At 40.6% G+C, this 17,350-nt stretch overlaps 1 long non-coding RNA gene across 8 annotated transcripts in view; it reads right to left on the bottom strand.

Moving 5' to 3' along the window:
- Positions 1-1,216: 1,216 nt before the first annotated feature.
- LOC122447338 overlaps positions 1,217-17,350 on the bottom strand; it is a 24,229-nt gene continuing 8,095 nt past the window's right edge. For 2 of the 8 annotated variants that reach the window (XR_006271190.1, XR_006271183.1), the window contains exons 2-4: positions 14,245-14,393; positions 13,036-13,249; positions 11,703-11,984 (exon numbers count right to left, since the gene is read on the bottom strand). This is a non-coding gene — a long non-coding RNA (uncharacterized LOC122447338). Of the gene's footprint in view, positions 3,548-4,714; positions 4,930-5,138; positions 5,574-9,686; positions 9,777-11,702; positions 11,985-13,035; positions 13,250-14,244; positions 14,394-17,350 lie in introns of those variants that run through there. The other 6 variants (XR_006271185.1, XR_006271184.1, XR_006271187.1 and 3 more) reach the window with 5 other exon arrangements.

Below are 17,350 nucleotides of genomic sequence, written 5' to 3'. Positions count from 1 at the left end.
TGGGCTATGGTCCATAGGGTTGCAAAAAGTAGGACACAACTGAAGCAACTTAGCATGCATGCACGTGGGTCATGAGGAGGGACCCCTCCTAAACAAGATTCATGCCCTTATAAAAGAGACCCTGGAGAGCCCCCTTGCCTCCCACCATGTGAGGACACAGCAAGAAGGTGCCAGCTATGAACTAGGAAGTGGACTCTCACCAGACACTGAATCAGATGGAGCCTTAATCTTGGACTTCTCGGCCTCCAGCACTGGGAGAAAGAAATGTCTATTGTTTATAAGCCATCCAGCCAATGGTGGTTGTGGTAGCAGCCTGAATGTGTAAGACAACCCCTTTCACAGGTAAAAAGGTCTTTGTGTGTGGTGGGTAAAGATGGAAGTGGCAGCTGAACCCTTCAGTACATACCCTTGCTCTGTTTTATTTATAATAACCGGATACTCACTGTGCACTGGGCACTCTTCTAAATGCTTGGCTCAGGCTAACATGTTTATTCATGATGACCCTGAACCTGGTCACTCGCCCGTGGAGGTGAAGCTGCGCTGGGGATGCTTCGCAGCTGGGCCAGCCTGTGCCCACCCACTGCACGGCACTGTGTTGCTTCTCTGAGGGTCAGCAGTGCCGGGTCACAGCGTGCTCCTCGCCCTCTGGCTCTAATCACCTCTGGAACCACCTGACTATCTGTTTACTCCTTCAGCACCATTTTCTCCAAGATGGCCAAGACTAGCTGTGTGACACTCCCCACCGTCTCCAGGACCCAACACGATACCTGGCACATTGTAGGCCTTGGAAAACAAATGGCTGGCTTCAAGGATCTGTTCTATTCATCTGTCACATATGTGGAACTGAGCTGAAAACGGGAACAGTCTTAGAATTCATCTTGTTCGGTTGAAATGAATACATTCCAAGTATATGAGACATTTCCAAAGTCTAAAATCATCTAAAAACTCTGGTTTTGCAAAATAGCAATATGAGATACCATCTATTAAAAATGTACTTTTTTTTTTTTAAATGTACTCTTTTCTAGGCAGTTACGTTAAGTATGTGGCATGTATTTTCTCATTTAATTCTTATCGCAACTCCATAAAGTAGATACTATTTTGTCTATTCCTTTTTCTTTTTGTTGCCATTTCAAATGTACTAGAATTGGGTTCATTGTAACTGGGTTAATTGGTTCAGGACACACTGTCGTTCCAGGCTTGGCCCTCTTCTGCTCATCTTTTATTCATTTATTCATATTTTAAATAACAAAATAAACTTGCCAGTAAACTTACCGCCCAACCCACGAACCAAAACATGAACAGTAACTTGTGTCCTTCTCTGTGCTCCTCCCAATCCATTCTCTTGCCTGCCCCACACACAACCCCACTATCCTGAATTTTGCATTTTCTTGTTTGTTTCCACTGTATGCCCAAATGCTTGACTGCTCAGCTTTCGTTAGATTTGGACTTGATGCAAAGGGTGGCAGGCTTTTGTTCACCAAGCATCACATTCCTTAGGTTCATCCATGCTTTCACAAGTGGCTGAGCTTCATTCATTTTCCTGGCTGTGTGATTTTTTTCCATACATACTTCCATTGACTGGCATTTCTGTTGCCTTTCCTTTCCTTGCTCTTATGAAGGGGTGTTTCTCCTGGGTGTGATATCGATTTTACAGAGGAAGAAATAGAGGCACAGAGAAGTTAAAGAACTCACCAAAGACCTCCCAGCCAGTAAGTGGCTGAGCCAGTATCTGAACCTAGATCTTTAGCTCTAAAGCATGTTCTACAGCTTCTATTGGCCTTCCCATGAGAAAGAGCTAACAGGAGGTAAAGGGCACATTTTCCTTCCTCATTTTACCCCACCCTCACTTTGTCTATAGGAGAAGAAAAACTAGTACGTTGACTTAATTAGCCTTTCAAATAAAATCACTTACCCTCCTGAATCCAGCAGTTATCCACTCCTCCCCATTTCAAAAAAAATTGTTGGGTACAATATTTATCTCAGAGATGACATGTCCAAATAGTTTGGCTTTACACCTTACAATCCCTTTAGCTCTTGGTTTGGGGCCTAAATTCCCTTTACGACAGAATCAACTGCACATGCCTGTGTGGTTTTTTTTTTTTTCCCCATCAGAAGTTTTAAAGAAGAAAATGGTGGGAAAATAAAATAAAATGTTCACCTCTACAGTCTGCTGTTATGTATCTAGAGGCACCTCTTCAGGTTAAAAATAGGTTTTACATGGAAGACAGCTCAGTAAAATAAAAGTTGATCATATAAACTACAGACCACAATTTTAAAACACAAATGATTTTGCTTACCGGTGAAGAAACTTTCCAAAGAGAATGCTTAGTTATTTGGAATTTAGAGAAAAAAAAAAAGGAATGCAATATGTTTGCATTTATCCAGTTTGCTCTTTGAAAAAAACAGACGCTGCTGTACTTTTGGGCACTAAACAAGGTAAACCTTGACTTCTTGGAGATGTTACCTGTGGACCAGACTGAGGTCTGGTTTCTACAAGGTCATGCTCTGGCTTCAGAAACCTCACTGGCCCCTGTGCTATCACTCCTGCATTCCTTACAATAGACCATGCTGTGGGCAACCCATTTCCTTAACAGCTATTTCTCATGTCTGTTTGCAACCTTTCTGGGCATGGGAATTTGAGGCACACAGATGTTCTTATATTGTTTAAAAATAAGAAACAAAAAATGTTTACACTCATATAACAACTGGACATAAAGTTTAGAAAACAGAAGGAAAAAAAATCTAACATACTCTCACCATCCTCAGTCAAACCTCTGCCATTGTTGTTTTTCCTTTTCCTCCTGGCCTGTGTGTGCACACATCATCTATAGGGACAAACAGGGATGTGTCTACAATTCCCTGTGCTGCAGATCTTGAGACAAAGTAGTCATGCAAAGGTAGTTTATTTGAGGCGTGCAGACAATACCACTGGGGGCATGGGGAATCCATACAGTGGAGGAGAGAAGACAATAAAGAGCACCCTTATCAAGCAATAGAAGCTTAATCCCCAAGGAAATTTGGGAACATAGTGCTAAACATGCAGCTCAAAGGGGTACTGGAGGAAGGGTACTTACACATTGACTGCCCATGGCCACTGCTTAAGGACTGGTGTGGGGTGGAAAAGAGGAGGTAATTTCTCAACTATGTGCATGTCCACAATCGGGGGTGCTTGGGGGAATAGCTCCCCAATTCAGGGATGTTCAGCCTGGTAGCTGGAAATTGGTTAGAACAACTGAAAACCCTTAGAGACATGGGTGGACCCAGAGTGTCTCCTCTATGGCTTTGTTCACTTGACATTCATTACGACACTTACCTAGACTTCCTTGTTGCTACAGTCTTTACCCTTAGATTAGTTTCCACATAACATTTCATAATGGAATCATAATCTACTCCTCTGATAGTGGATATTACATTGCTTCAAAATGGAACAGGTGAGGGACTTCCCTGGGGGTCTCTGGCAGTCCAGTAGTTAAGAGGCTGAGTTTCCAGTGTAGAGGGCACGAGTTCCATCCCTGGTCAGGGAACTAAGATCCCATGTGCAGTGCAGCTAAAAAATAAAAAAGGAAGAAAGAAAAGAAAAATGGAACAAGTGAGTTAGCAACAAATAGCTAACTTATCCAAGTTCTCAAAGCTGAAGCTGTGTACCAGGGGAAATATGTGTTCTTAAAGAAACTGGAAGTTCTCTGGTCAAACAAGCCAAGTAGAACACCTCAGATGAAGACAGCTGAGAGAATCACGACCAAGTAGCCCAGTGGCACATGCTCTAAATCAGATGTACTGTTATTTAGAGTGACTCTTTAATTGTTAGTGTTCTTGCGATAGCTGTACTTTTTCTTCAAGATGTCTAAGGTCTATAAATTTCATTTATTAACACATTGTACTGGGGCCGTGATAGTGGGAAACACAAGCTATTAAATCATTTTGGTACCGGCAAGTAACACTGAAACGAGACCTAGATTTGGCTGTGGTTGGCCCCCAAGTAGATGCGCCATCTTGGGGCAGGCATGCGTATCTCAGTGTCTCACCTGAAAGTCAAGGTGTGTGGCACCATATCATCTGAAGCTTCTCCTACAGTCATCACCACCCTCCCCTGCTTCTTTACTAGCACTACTCTGATTTTCTGTAGCTACCAGGTGGAGAGGCCCTGTTCTTGGGGTAAGCAGTCCCAACACAACCCCAGAGGAAAAGTCCTGATTGGCTGGAGCCACCTCTAGTAATTCCTTTCTCCTCAGCCACATACTCACTTCCCTAGCTTCCTCTGAAGCTAGGAAAGTGATGGTCATTCAGTCATATCCGACTATTTGCAACCCCATGGACTGTAGTCCGCCAGGATTCTCTGTCCATGGGACCTCCCAGGCAAGAATACTGGAGAGGGTTGCCATTCCCTTCTCCATGGGATCTTCCCAAACCAGGGATTGAACCCATGTCTCCCGCGTTGCAGGCAGATTCTCTACCTACCATCTGAGTCACAAGGGAAATTAGGAAAAGGTGAAGTTAAAAAAAAAAAATTAAATCTCACATGATGTAACATTTTCCATATGCCTCTCTTTAAGTACTTCATGTATATTTCAACATTTAATTCTCACAACCACCCTGGGGCTAAGCATACTATTACCATCCCATTTACCAAGGAAGAAACTGTGCCCCAGAGAAGCCAAGTGAATTTTCCAGAATAACATGACAGGTAAGTCTTGAAACGAAGACTTACCCCAGCTCATTTCCAATATCAATGCTCCTTTGTCATATGAGGAATATCTAGGTTTGTCTTTAGGTAACCAGGAGTCCATCCAAATATGTGCCTGCCTGAATTAGCAAAGGCTGTCCTGTGGAGACACTGGCTTCCTGCATCACCTTCCTCACCACTGAGAAGTCCCACAGGAGTCACCTCCCAGGTTTGAAGGATCAAAATTCATAGTTTCTCGTAGGGGCCTGATTATGAACATCAAAGTCATGTTACTGAAAGGGAGGAATGCTTAATCCCTTTTTCCCCACCCTGTTAAGGTTAGGTTGTATCGGTTAGACTGCTGGCAGAACTGCCTTCTCTCTAGTTCTTCCCTCTGTCTCACAGGAAAGTGCAAGTGCACGTGTACATGTGTGCACTCACGCACACACACACAGACACACACACACACACTCACCGGGTACCCATATCAGTGGTGCTTCAGTACACTCTTCTTCTCCATGCTCTTTCCTCAACTTCCTACTTGGAGAAACTTCCTCAAACCTCATCCCAACCTGCTCTCAGATCCTGAGGTCACTGACTTGTACTTTTTCTTCAGGTTTTGTTGACTCTCACTTGTTGGTCCATGGTGCACCACAATCCTTCATTCGAGAAGGATGGGCTCTTTTTCAAAGAGTCCTTATTTTCTGTCTTAGCAGCTGGCCGACACCACTCCCAAGTCCACAGGGTCTTTAGGTTCCAGCTACCTTGACCCCGACCTCTACAGGAGCAACTTTGGCTGGAGCATCAAAGACTCAGGCAGTAACTTTAATTGTTGGTTGTCAGCAACATGAGGCTCTCCAGTGAGCACCGCTCATTCATCATCCTAGGTCTGGCTCATCAAACCATGGTCCTGGAAGATATGACTTGAGGTTTTATTTGAAGAACCATCCTTGGTTCTCTTTGATAACAGTGACCAGTGGGTTATAGGAAAATATTGTCTCAGAGTTCAAATTGGAGAAGGCTGTATTACAGAAACTGTAACCCTTCAGCTTAATCTGCCCAGGAGACAGCCAGAAGCATTCAGAGAATAAGTTGAGGAAGAAACCCTAAGAGTCATCATGAATTCACGAAGAACAAATCAGGTCAGGCTGACCTTGCCTTCACTCTTGAGAGGACTGGTAAATGAGGAAAGCAAGTCTTTAGCCTCACTCCCAATACAATCAGTGGAAGGAGGATGGTAGAGGTATAAATTGACCCCCAGGGATTAGACATATACTCAGTCTATATTAACCTGTTCTCTGCCTCTTGAAATATAAAAGAGAAAACTTTAAACTGGGCAATTGTTACATCTGAATACTCAGAGGGCTGTTTGTGTAGAAAAGGATTAGATTTCCACGGGCAGAACCAGGAGCAGTGTGTGCAAACCACAGGGAGGCAGTCCTGTGCACCACATGGGGAAAAACGAGCGCATGCTTAGAGCAGAGCTTCTTAAACTGAGTTATGTATAGACCCTCATACAGAAAAGAACATTCTTCAAATCCCCAGGGTTTACAAATATTTTTTCTATAATGTCTCTCTTCTTTTTTATTGAAGTGTAGTTGATTTACAATGTTAGTTTCAGATGTACAACATAGTGATTTGATATTTTTATAGATTATACTCCATTTAGTTATTACAAAAGAAGGGGCTGTGCTTGTGGGTTAGACTGCTGGCAGAACTAAAATAATTCTCTGTGCTGTACAATGTATTCTTGTTTATCTACTTTATATGTAGTAGTTTGTATCTCTTAATCTCATACCCTTATCTTGCCCCTTCCTGCTCTTCTCTTTCCCCATTAGTAACCACTAGTTCACTCTGTATCTGTGAGTCTATTTCTGTTTGGGTATATACATTTACTTTTTAGTTTCCACATATAAGCAATAACAGAGTACTTGCCTTTCCTTGACTTATTTCACTAAACATTATACTCTCTATATCCATTCATGTTGTTGCAATGGCAGAATTTCATTCTCTTTTTAAATGGTTAAGTAACATTCCATTGTAGATACAAACATACCACATCTTCATTCATCTGTTGATGGAAATTTAGGTTGCCTTCATATCTTGGCTGCTATAAACAGTGCTGCTATGAACACTGGGGAGCATGTATCTTTTCAAATTAAGTGTTTTCATTTTCTTTAAGTATATACCCAGGGATGAAATTGCTGGATCATATAGTAGTTCTATTTTTATTTTTTTGAGGAACCCCCTTACTATCTTCCATAGTGACTACACCAATTTACATTCCCACCAACACTATACAAATGTTCCTGTTTCTCCACATCCTTGCCAATATTTGTTATTTTTGGTCTTTTTGATGACAGCTACTCTGACAGGTGTGAGGTGGTATCTCATTGTGGTTTTAATTTGCATTTCCCTGGTGACTAGCGATATTGAGCATTTTTTTATGTGGCTATTGGCCATCTGTATGTCTTCTTTGGAAAAACATTTATACAGGTCTTCTGCCTGCTTTTTAATTGGGTTGTTTTTTTGATACTAAGTTGGATGAGGTGTTCATATATTTTTTATATTAACCTCTTAACAGTCATAGTATTTGCAAGTATTTTCTCTATGAAAGTGAAAGTCACTCAGTCATGTCTGACTCTGTGACCCCATGGACTATACAGTCCATGGAATTCTCCAGGCCAGAACACTGGAGTGGGTAGCCTTTCCCTTCTCCAGGGGATCTTCCCAATCCAGGGATCGAACCCAGGTCTCCCACATTGCAGGCAGATTCTTTACCAGCTGAGCCACAGGGAAGTCCAAGAATATTGGAATGGGTAGCCTATTCTTTCTCCAGAGGATCTTCCCAACCCAGAAATTGAAGCAGCATCTCCTGCATTGCAGGTGGATGTTGAGCTACCAGGAAAGCTATTTTCTCTATAGCATTTCTTAATTATGGGCATATAACTAGGTTTAAGTCCTTATACTTACAGTTAAACAAATTCACAAATTAAATTAACGAACTACATTTACAAATGTAGTTAAATGCAAAAAAACTACAATGTGAGCAATACTGAAATAGCCTTATTTTAATGTGAGAGATGATGTTGTTTGCTGAAACAAAATCACCCTTCAGGACATGAATATGGTACCAATGATGGTTTTTATCTTGGAGGTGTAAGTCACTGCATAATTTGCGATGACTCAAACAAAACATATTTCTTTTTCTGAACCACAGACAAACCTCCATTAGTGAGGCATGCTGTCACTTTTCTTCACTAAAATTAACAACACTTGTTGCCTGTTCAGTCCAGGTCTGTTCTTTACTTATTAGTCCCAAAGAAAGTTGAACTAGTCTCATAACACATAAATGAAAGTACTACTGAAAATATCTCTGGTGGTCCTCCGGTAAAAAGTGATCCTTGCATTTGTCAAACACCCTAGGCTTCAGGGAGGGATGGATTGGGAGTCTGGGATTAGCAGATGCAAACTATTATATGTAGAATAGATAAACAACAAGGTCCTTCTGTATAGCACAGGGAACTGCAGTCAATATCTTATGATAAACCTAATGGAAAAGAATGTGAAAAAAATGTGCATACATGTATAACTGAATCATATCACTGTAGAGCAGAAATTAAATCAACTGTAAATCAATTATACCTCAATAAATTAAAAAATAAAACCTCTAGAATGTAAAACACAAAGAACAAACCCTAGTACAAAGTATGGACTTTAATTAATAATAATGCACTGATCTTGGCTCAACAAACGTGCTACACTAATGTAAGATATCAGTCATATGGAAACTGGAGGTGGAGGCGTCAGGGGGTATAAGGTACATCTATACTTTTCACTCAATTTCCCTATAAACCTAAAACTGATCATAAACAGAAAGTTTACTAAGTAGAAAAAAATGGTCACTATAGCACGTTTACATATTAATTCTTTCAGTTGTTGTCCAAATGAAAAGACAAAAATTTGCACATCTCACTTAGAACTCGTAGCCCTCCAAGAATATGTTTGTGTGTTCCAGGCTCCTCACCATGGTTCAAGTGCTAAAATCAGGGGTTCGGGAATGGAGTGGGGTATTCTGAAAAGCCATTAGAACTCTTTCTTCAAAGTGTCCCAGAAAATGTCTTGAAGGTCGTCTTTCAAAGATGTTCTTCTGGGGATATTTGTTTTCGGAGAGAGGTTAGAACACATGATCTCTAATTCCAAGATTATATAATTTTAGTTTTTATGAAGATTTAACCCTCAATTAATTTGCTTTTAGTTCTATTTTTCACAGACTGCAGTGGCCCAATGCCAGAACAATAATGTACTTGACTTCTAGCTTTCTAAGTCTTTCTCTTAATTCCCACAAGCCTGTCCAAATAGCAACAATTTCATCTAGGCCAACCAATTGTCAATTTTTGGTCCTGGGAAAGAATAACTAATAAACCCCACTTCATTCCAGCAAACCCAGATCACATTCCTTTCTGATGGCTTATCGCATTCCACTCCGAGCTGAGTTCCATAGTTCTAGCTGCACTTGACATCTTTGGGCAATGCTCTTCCTAACTTTTCTCTTAGAGAAACCCTAGAAAACCTTTATATTCGTTATTCCCTATGGAAAATATTTCCTTCCAGGAATCTGAGGCTAGGATAGATTTATAAAGGACTCATGTAATTCTAAACTTTTTAAACATGTTATTGAATTCACACGTGTACATCTTTGTTTAGTTTTAGCAAACAACAATGGCACGTTAGAAGCTGGAACATCGTGGGCATTGAGAAAGTAAAAAAACACCTTCTGCAAAGTGTTCACTGGATCTGAATATTGAATTTCTTCAACTGGGGTAGAATAGTTTTCCATTTGAAAGTAAGTAAGAGGGATCCTAGTCATAAGCATGGGTGTCTAAGGGAGGAGTAGACACCCACGATTTCTGGCTCCCCCCGTCTGTCTCTCTCCTGTCGCATTACATCAGACTGCTCACACTTCTGATGTGACTTCCAGCAAGGATGGCTGACTGAGGCACGGCTTTTCAACGCCACCTACCATCTGCCCTGAGAACTGCATTAGCATCTCAGACGTCCTGGTCTGCAATCCATAATGGATTCGACTCTCCCAATCGAAGGAAGAGATGTACTGGAATAAAAAGAAAGAATAAAATGGAAAAGGAAGTGAACAGTCAAAGATTCTGGGGAATAAGCCTGAAAAATTAGGTGGCAAGGAAAACCTGTCTCTATCTCAATTTTACTATTTCCAAAAGGGAACCTTTACTTATAAAAAGTTACAATCAAACTCAAATAGGGATGAGTGATGTTTCCAATGTAGTAAGATCTAGTAATTACTCTTAGATTGAATTAAAAGCAGTCATTTGATAATGTACCCATTGAAGGATGAAAACATCCTTCTTTTAATAGTGCTATCCCAGTGTGTTCCCTGTCTGAAAGCTATCACAAGGTATTTTTGAACACAGTAACAAGTTAAAAGAAAGACAAAACATGCCTCCCTAAAGTGTTGAGACTCTTCTTTTTTCACTTGAGTGGTAATTTTTTTTTCATACTTTCACCAGTTTCAGGAAAGGGTGGGTTAGAGTCAGGGGCTTCCTGAAACTTTTCAGAACAAAAATTCTAATTCAGTGTGTTCAGAGGGGCCCCGTGAGAATCGTGTTTTGGAACATACCGACCCCATGTGGTATTAGCTTTGCCAACTTTGCAGTTTCGTGTGAGATTTATTTTTAATCTTTAACAAAGCATGCCTGTGTTTATCTTAACTAATGAAAAAAGTGTAATCATTTAAAACAAAACTTTTAAAAATAATTAAATATACAATGAATGCTGAAACATAAAAGTCAGACAGAATGTTACCTTAACAAGAAAGAGCTTCCTAAAGATCAAAGGATTGCTGTTTGTTTTATTTGCTTAAGTAACCAGTACTTTCACTTTAAGGGATTCGGTGGCTATTTGAAGGAGGCTAGGAGGTATCCACTGCCCAACCCCCACCAAGATAAAGGCCTCCCACCCCTCACATTGAGAGCTGGGAACTTTACTTATTGACACTAAAAATATATTCTTCGTGTTTAGAATGGAATGCTGAGATTTGATTGAAGACAGTACATGAATCAAGGGAATGGCATTTGGGGGGGCATGTCTTTCAATCTTATTTAGAAGTTTTGGGGAAAGACCATCTTTTGAGCTTTCCTTTTGTGTGTGTGTGTGGCCATATGTCATCATTGCAGCACTGAGGAGGTACTGCATAGGCTTCTATGACCATCATGGAATGCAGTGCTTCCGAGGGCAATGCACCTCTTATATTGCCGATTTTAATGCTAGGTTCAATAAAAGAGGGAAGAAATGGGCTTTAGAGCATGAATGTCTTTTTTTCCTCTAAGTACCTTCAGATTTGGGTTTTAAGTCAGTGATACTAGCTAAGTCATTTGTGGACTGACAAGTGAGAACAGGATGAGATGGAAATACATTCAGTTCACTTGGTGGTGGCCTGTAAGAGGTGGGTTTGTGTAATGGTGGTCCCTCCTTCTATGAGGCCACTGTAATCAGCCAAAGCAACCTTAGATGGTGCAATATCTGGTTGTTCCCAGTCTGCTATTAGGTGAGCCCTACTAAATGCTGCATATATACCACTCGAAGAGAAATGATAGTTCTTTTCATTTGTCTCCTGTGTTCCCTCCAAACAGCTTTAAAATCTTTGCTACTTTTTATGAAAACTTTCAACCAATACTTATTTTGCATGTGGCTAGATTGTGATTTCTGGGGTTTTTTAAGGGCACTGTGGCTGAATTTTCTACCCAGGAAGTATAGCAAAATGCTGAGCTTGAGCTCTAGAACCTGATTCTGTCACTGACTTATGACAGTCAGTGCAGTGAAGGTTTCTAAGTCTTAATTTGCTCATTTGCAAAATGGCAATTATTAATAATGTTTAATTCGAAAGGTTTAAACACAGGTAGAGGTCTCAACACATGGTCTGGCATTATGTGGGAACTGTTTTAAGGAAGGATATGTATCCAAGATCCTAAATCAATTACCAGAAGCCAAATCAATTACCAGAAGGTTGAGGGAATCTCACATCATCTTTTTTTATTTTTGCTTTTTGGCCATGCCATTCAGTCAACCAGGGATCAAACCCACACCTGTTGCAGTGGAACAAGAGTCTTAACCACTGGATCGCCAGGGAAGTTCCCCACACCACCCCTCTCTTTTCACCTTGGTTCCTTTCTGCTACCATCTCACTGAATGATCTGGAAGTTCTCAGTAGGATGTTCCTCAGCAGGCAGTCCACAGGCACACGCTGTGAGGGTAGAAGGAAGAAGGTCCTGAAGCAAAGACAGTGAACCTGACAAATGCAGACAGGACAGAATATTCATGCTGAAGAAGGTTTTTTTGTTGGTGGTGGTTCAGTCATTCTTCAGAACCCTACACGGGACTGAACTTAACTGCAGTGTGCAATAACTATCCCAGGACTCCAGGAAATCTTACAGAAAACAAATCCTCTCACGGTTGGGAGAAGCATAATGCAAATATTCCAAACATCAGATACTCCCCCAATCATGGTTTAGGAATGCACTGAATCAGCAAATTACTTTGTTTTGCTTAGTTTACTTTAATGGGCGGCAGTATGGCAGAATGGTGAAGTGAGGAAGCGCGGTTGTTACAGTTTTTTAAAAATTATTTCATGGTATTGTTACCAATAATTGCTTGATTGCTGGTTGACACCTAATAACTACAAACGCATCAGAACTGGAAAGGTAGATCGTATGTATGAGAGATAATAAAAGCAAGTTTTAAAAGTACTGAAGACAGGGCAGGGGGCTAGTACTTTTAAAAGGGAGGAAATAAGACTCATTATTTGGGGTAGGCTAATTGTTATGTCAGGTTTCCAAGAGTTATTTTGGTTTGCAGAAAGACTTGAGCTTGGATCCTATCAAATAAAGGCTTCTCTTAAAGTTTGCAAATGACTGAATAAGTGATTTTCTAAACCCTTCATTTTATCCACAGCATGACGAACATGAATATCTGGACTGAGTCCACAGTGCTTTTCCTAATGCTGATCCCGCAGCTCCTTTTCAATTCTGGATTCAGAGAAGTTCTAGCCTAAGTGTGGCTGACTCAATGAAGTTAGATGGCTCTGTGGGCCCTGCTGTATCTCTACTGGAATGTTTTTTTTTTTTTGGAATGTTTTTTATAGTCACATCCTCAGCTGCAAAATTACTGATGAGTAGACACTTGTAGCCCCAATCCCGTAACTCTACCACAAAAATAGAATTTCAGACTCTTTCAATACGAACATTATCTAGAGAAAACTATATCTAGGTCTTCCCTGATAAGTTACATGATTCAGTGCTTTGTTTCTATAAACTAAAGTTAGAAACTCAAGAGTGACTCACTTTTCTTTTTTGCATGCATCTAAGTGAACAAGGAAGTCACACTGCTTCTGGTGTTGCTTTCTTTACAAGGAAAAAAAAAAAAAAAAAAACTTGCTCCTTCTCGAGCATCCTTTTTAGGTCAGCAATTTTGAAGTGCAGGACTTATTGGTGTCCAAGCGGAAAGGGCTGATGCTCTGATTTATCACGACTCCCTCCGAGTGGAGTTCTTCCATGGCTGGAGAAAGGAAAACATTTGTTGTACTAATACTGAATGTGCTTCCTGTGTAAAATAACCTTTAACTCTGTGGAGATCCCCCATTTTAATGATTGGGATATAGTAGAAATAGAAGGAAATTCAAATGCCCCAGTAGCATCCACTCTCCTCCCCGGTAGGTCAGGCTGCAACCATCTGAGGGACAGAAATGGTTGCTTGGGAAGCATTCAAGGCTTCTCTTTCTCCTATTTTAAGATATGACCATTTTGATTGTTTAAAAATGTGTGTGACATTCTGACCCATTAAGGAGACTGGGCTATGTCAATCAGGGGAATGAGGTGGGTAGACTGGGGAATTCTGGCATTCACACATTTGTCGTGGGGATGGGAGGGACTCTTGTCAACTGGAGAACCAGCTCTCAAACCCAAGCCAGACTGCAGCTGCCTGCATCTCCCTATCTTCATGATACAAATATGACTGAGTCTACTCAGTCTACCTCAGTACTGGCTCAGGGTGACTGCCCTGAGCACTGAAACGATTCTTCCTACACAGAACCTGAAATGGGATTCCCTACACTGAATGAGGTGAAAACCTGGGATCAATCAACTAAAGAAACAAGCTTTTCAAGCATATTTGAGTTTTTGCAGTGAAGTTGTTATTTAGTCGCTAAGTTGTGTCTGACTCTTTGCAACCCCATGGACTATAGCTCACCAGGCTCCTCTGTCCATGGAAATTCCCAGGCAAGAATACTGGAGTGGATTGTCATTTCATTCTCCAGAGGATCTCCCCAGACCAGAGATGGAACCTGCATCTCCTGCACTGGCAGGGAGATTCTTTACCACTGAGCCACCAGGGAAGCCCTTTGTAGTACAGTAGCCCAGCTCTTTAGGAGCTGTGAGAAATGTCTATGTGATAGGGAAGAGAGGTTAAGAACACACTTTCAGAGCTTCCCCAGATTGTAGGCTCTGTGTGTCCTCGTGCAGCACAAGATCACGTCCCGTCCCAGAAAGCCACACCTGAATAATGCAGTTGGCATTCTTAGAATGCATCTAGCAGTGGATTAACAGGAGCGCTTTCCACAGGTCAATCAATGGCATCTCTGCTTCTGGCTGGCTTGCAGATTGCTCCTTCTTAAGACATGTCTTCTTTTTAAAAGACAGCTGAGCTTGTTGGAAGACAGAAGAGTAAAGAGAATGAGCTGTTTTGATCTATCATTCCCTATCTCACTCTCTCCTTCCTCTTCTTTCCCACTTACACTTGCAACTCCTTCAGGCCAGACTTTCTGATTACCTTGATTTTCATTTCTTTTGCCTCCTCCTTCCTAAGAATGAACGATATATCTCAAACATAATGACTCAAGCAGCATGTATGTCTCATGTGTTTGACTGCATTTCTGGTTCCTAAGAATTAGGAACCAGAGTTCAGTTCAGTTCAGTTGCTCAGTTGTGTCTGACTCTTTGCAACCTTATGGACAGCAGCACACTAGGCTTCCCTTGTGGTACTTGTCCAGCTAAGTCTGACAACCTATGGTGTAGTAGAAGAAACACTGTCTGGTACTTTTAGTAGGTATTTGATATTAGTTTGTCTTTTTAAAAATTGATCTGCAGGTCAGCTACAGGTTTTGATTAAAAAGAAAATACTTAAATCAAATTTATCAATATTTTCAAAGACAAACAGATTTCTTCACATACATGATTCAATATGACCAGTAGTTGTTTGAAATATTACTGAGCACTAACTCTGTTACAGTGCTTGTTGCACTTTACAGAGAAATAAAGGATCATGTTTCGATTAAGGTTAATTTTGGATGCAATTGAGTACCTGACTAAAGAATAAGCATTGCTATACATTGCTATACATTAAGCAAAAAGGCAATTATTTTCTTCCTATACAAGAAGCCTGGTGGTGGTGGTGATTTAGTGACCAACTCGTGTCTGACTCTTGCAACCCCATGGACTGTAGCCTGCCAGGCTCTTCTGTCCAGGGTATTTCCCAGGCAAGAATACTGTAGTGGGTTGACACTTCCTTCTCCAAGCATGAAGCCTAGAAGTAGGCAATTCAGTGCTCAGTGAGGTTATTAAGGGCTTAGATTCTTTCTCTTCTACTTTTCCATTCTTCTGTTTGTAATCTCATGATTTCAAGATGATTCTCACAGGTCCAGATCTCATAACTGTGTTCAAATGAGGTGGTAGCTGAGGGAGGAAGGACAGGTCAGGGTAAATGTGACTTTTTTAAAAGAGTGTCATCCCTGTTTGAGCAAACTCCAGGAGACAGTGAAGGACAGGGAAGCCCGGCATGCTGCAGTCCATGAGGCTACAAAGAGTTGGACATGACTTAGTGACTGAACAATGACAACAACAACCCCCGTTTTATCACAGAAATATGCCCAACAAATTCAAGGCATGATAAATAAAAAGGCACATTCATATCAAGGTACTCTGTGGTCAAAAGACAAAGAAAAAATCTTAAAAGCAGAGGGAGAAATAGATTATTTACAGAAGAAAAACAGACTTTGGGCACACTTATCAAAAGCAACATGGATTTCAGAAAGCACTGGAATAGTACCTTCAAAATGCAGAGAGAAAGTAATTGACAACCGAATTTTCTATAACCAACAATCTTTCAAGAATGATGGTGGAATAAAAACATTTTCAGACAGACTACAAAATGAGTGTTAACTATCACTCAGAGAAACTTCTACAGGATATACTTTAGGATGAAGAAAACTCATAGCAGAAAGAAGGTGAGAGATCCCAAACAATGAAGAAAATGATGAATACATGGATAAACCTATAAAATTACTGTGTTAAATAACAATGACGCCTTAATTATAGGGTTTGGAAATAATACAGAATCAAAATGCTAGTAGAAAAAAAATGGCATATAAGTAGGAAGGAGGCAATAGGAATAAGGCATTCAAAGGTCTGTACTTTGTTCAAGAGGGTAAAACACTAACTGAAGACATTAAATTACACATTTGATTAGTTACACACCTTACTAAATTACACATACACACTATGTACATTAAAATTCTAGGACATCCCACAAAATATTAAAAAAAGGTAATAAGTGCTGAACTAATAAAGTGAAAAAACAGAGTCAAGAGAAAAAATTTAAAAATGAAGCTTAATGTGTTCCTAAAGTAAGATGAAAGCTCCCAAAAGACGGTGAATGAGATTTACAGGCGAAAAAGCTGAAAAAGATAAGAGGCACATGTGCAAACAAGTGCAACAATGTGCTACAGCTGCAGTGAAACAAGCATGCGTATGTTATGGGGCACAAAGGATCCCTTCTGCCTGAAGCAGGGAGAATGGGGCGGTGGAGCAAGTCAGGCAAGACCTCACAGAGGAGGTGACACTGACCTGAGATGGTGCAACAAAGCATGTCGGAAAGAGGGGAAAGCAAGGATAAAAGTGCAGGGGCATGAAAGCAATGACATTTTCAGAGAATTCCAAGTAATTTAAAATGACTGAAGTAAAGGATTTAAGAATGAGGTTAGCAGTCAGATCACAGAAGGCCTGTTTGCCATTGGACAGAGTCTGGAATTAATCCTGGAGGCCAGGAATGAGGAGCAAGTGAAGTGCTTTGAGGAGCGAAGTCACAGATTTGAATTTTAGGACACAAAACGTCTTTGACAGCAGCAGAGAAGATGGTCTGGAATAAGCCAAGTTCTTCTTGTGGCTCAGGCAACGGGTAATTATTTGTTAACTACGATACCCTATTTCTCATGAGATTTCACTGTGGTATTTGAGAAATAATACTTTCCTTTCTCACTGACATAAAGACATCTTAAGTAGAATGATAAACAAACAAGGTCTTTTTTCCCCTCTAAACTCTATTGTGTAAACGTAGTTGTACACTCTAATAAATGGAGTGAGGTTGAATAGCCTTTGGCATCAATCCCAGAGACTAAAACAGTGAGAAAACAACAAAACATGGAACATAATATCTATCCATAAATCCAATTGTATGGTTAGGTCTATGGCTCATTTTAAGAGTTATGATTTCCCTGGCAAAGTACCAAAAAAACGTACCTTCAAAAATTACTCAGAACAGCCAACTTGGCATCCAACCACACTGACAGAATGAAAAATATTGAGTAAAGAGCCTACGTGTAATTCC

The sequence above is a fragment of the Cervus canadensis genome, chromosome 9 (assembly GCF_019320065.1).
Source record: "Cervus canadensis isolate Bull #8, Minnesota chromosome 9, ASM1932006v1, whole genome shotgun sequence".
NCBI lineage: Eukaryota > Metazoa > Chordata > Mammalia > Artiodactyla > Cervidae > Cervus > Cervus canadensis.
Note: the sequence above shows the minus strand (reverse complement) of the source record. Positions and strands in the feature narration are given on the sequence as shown.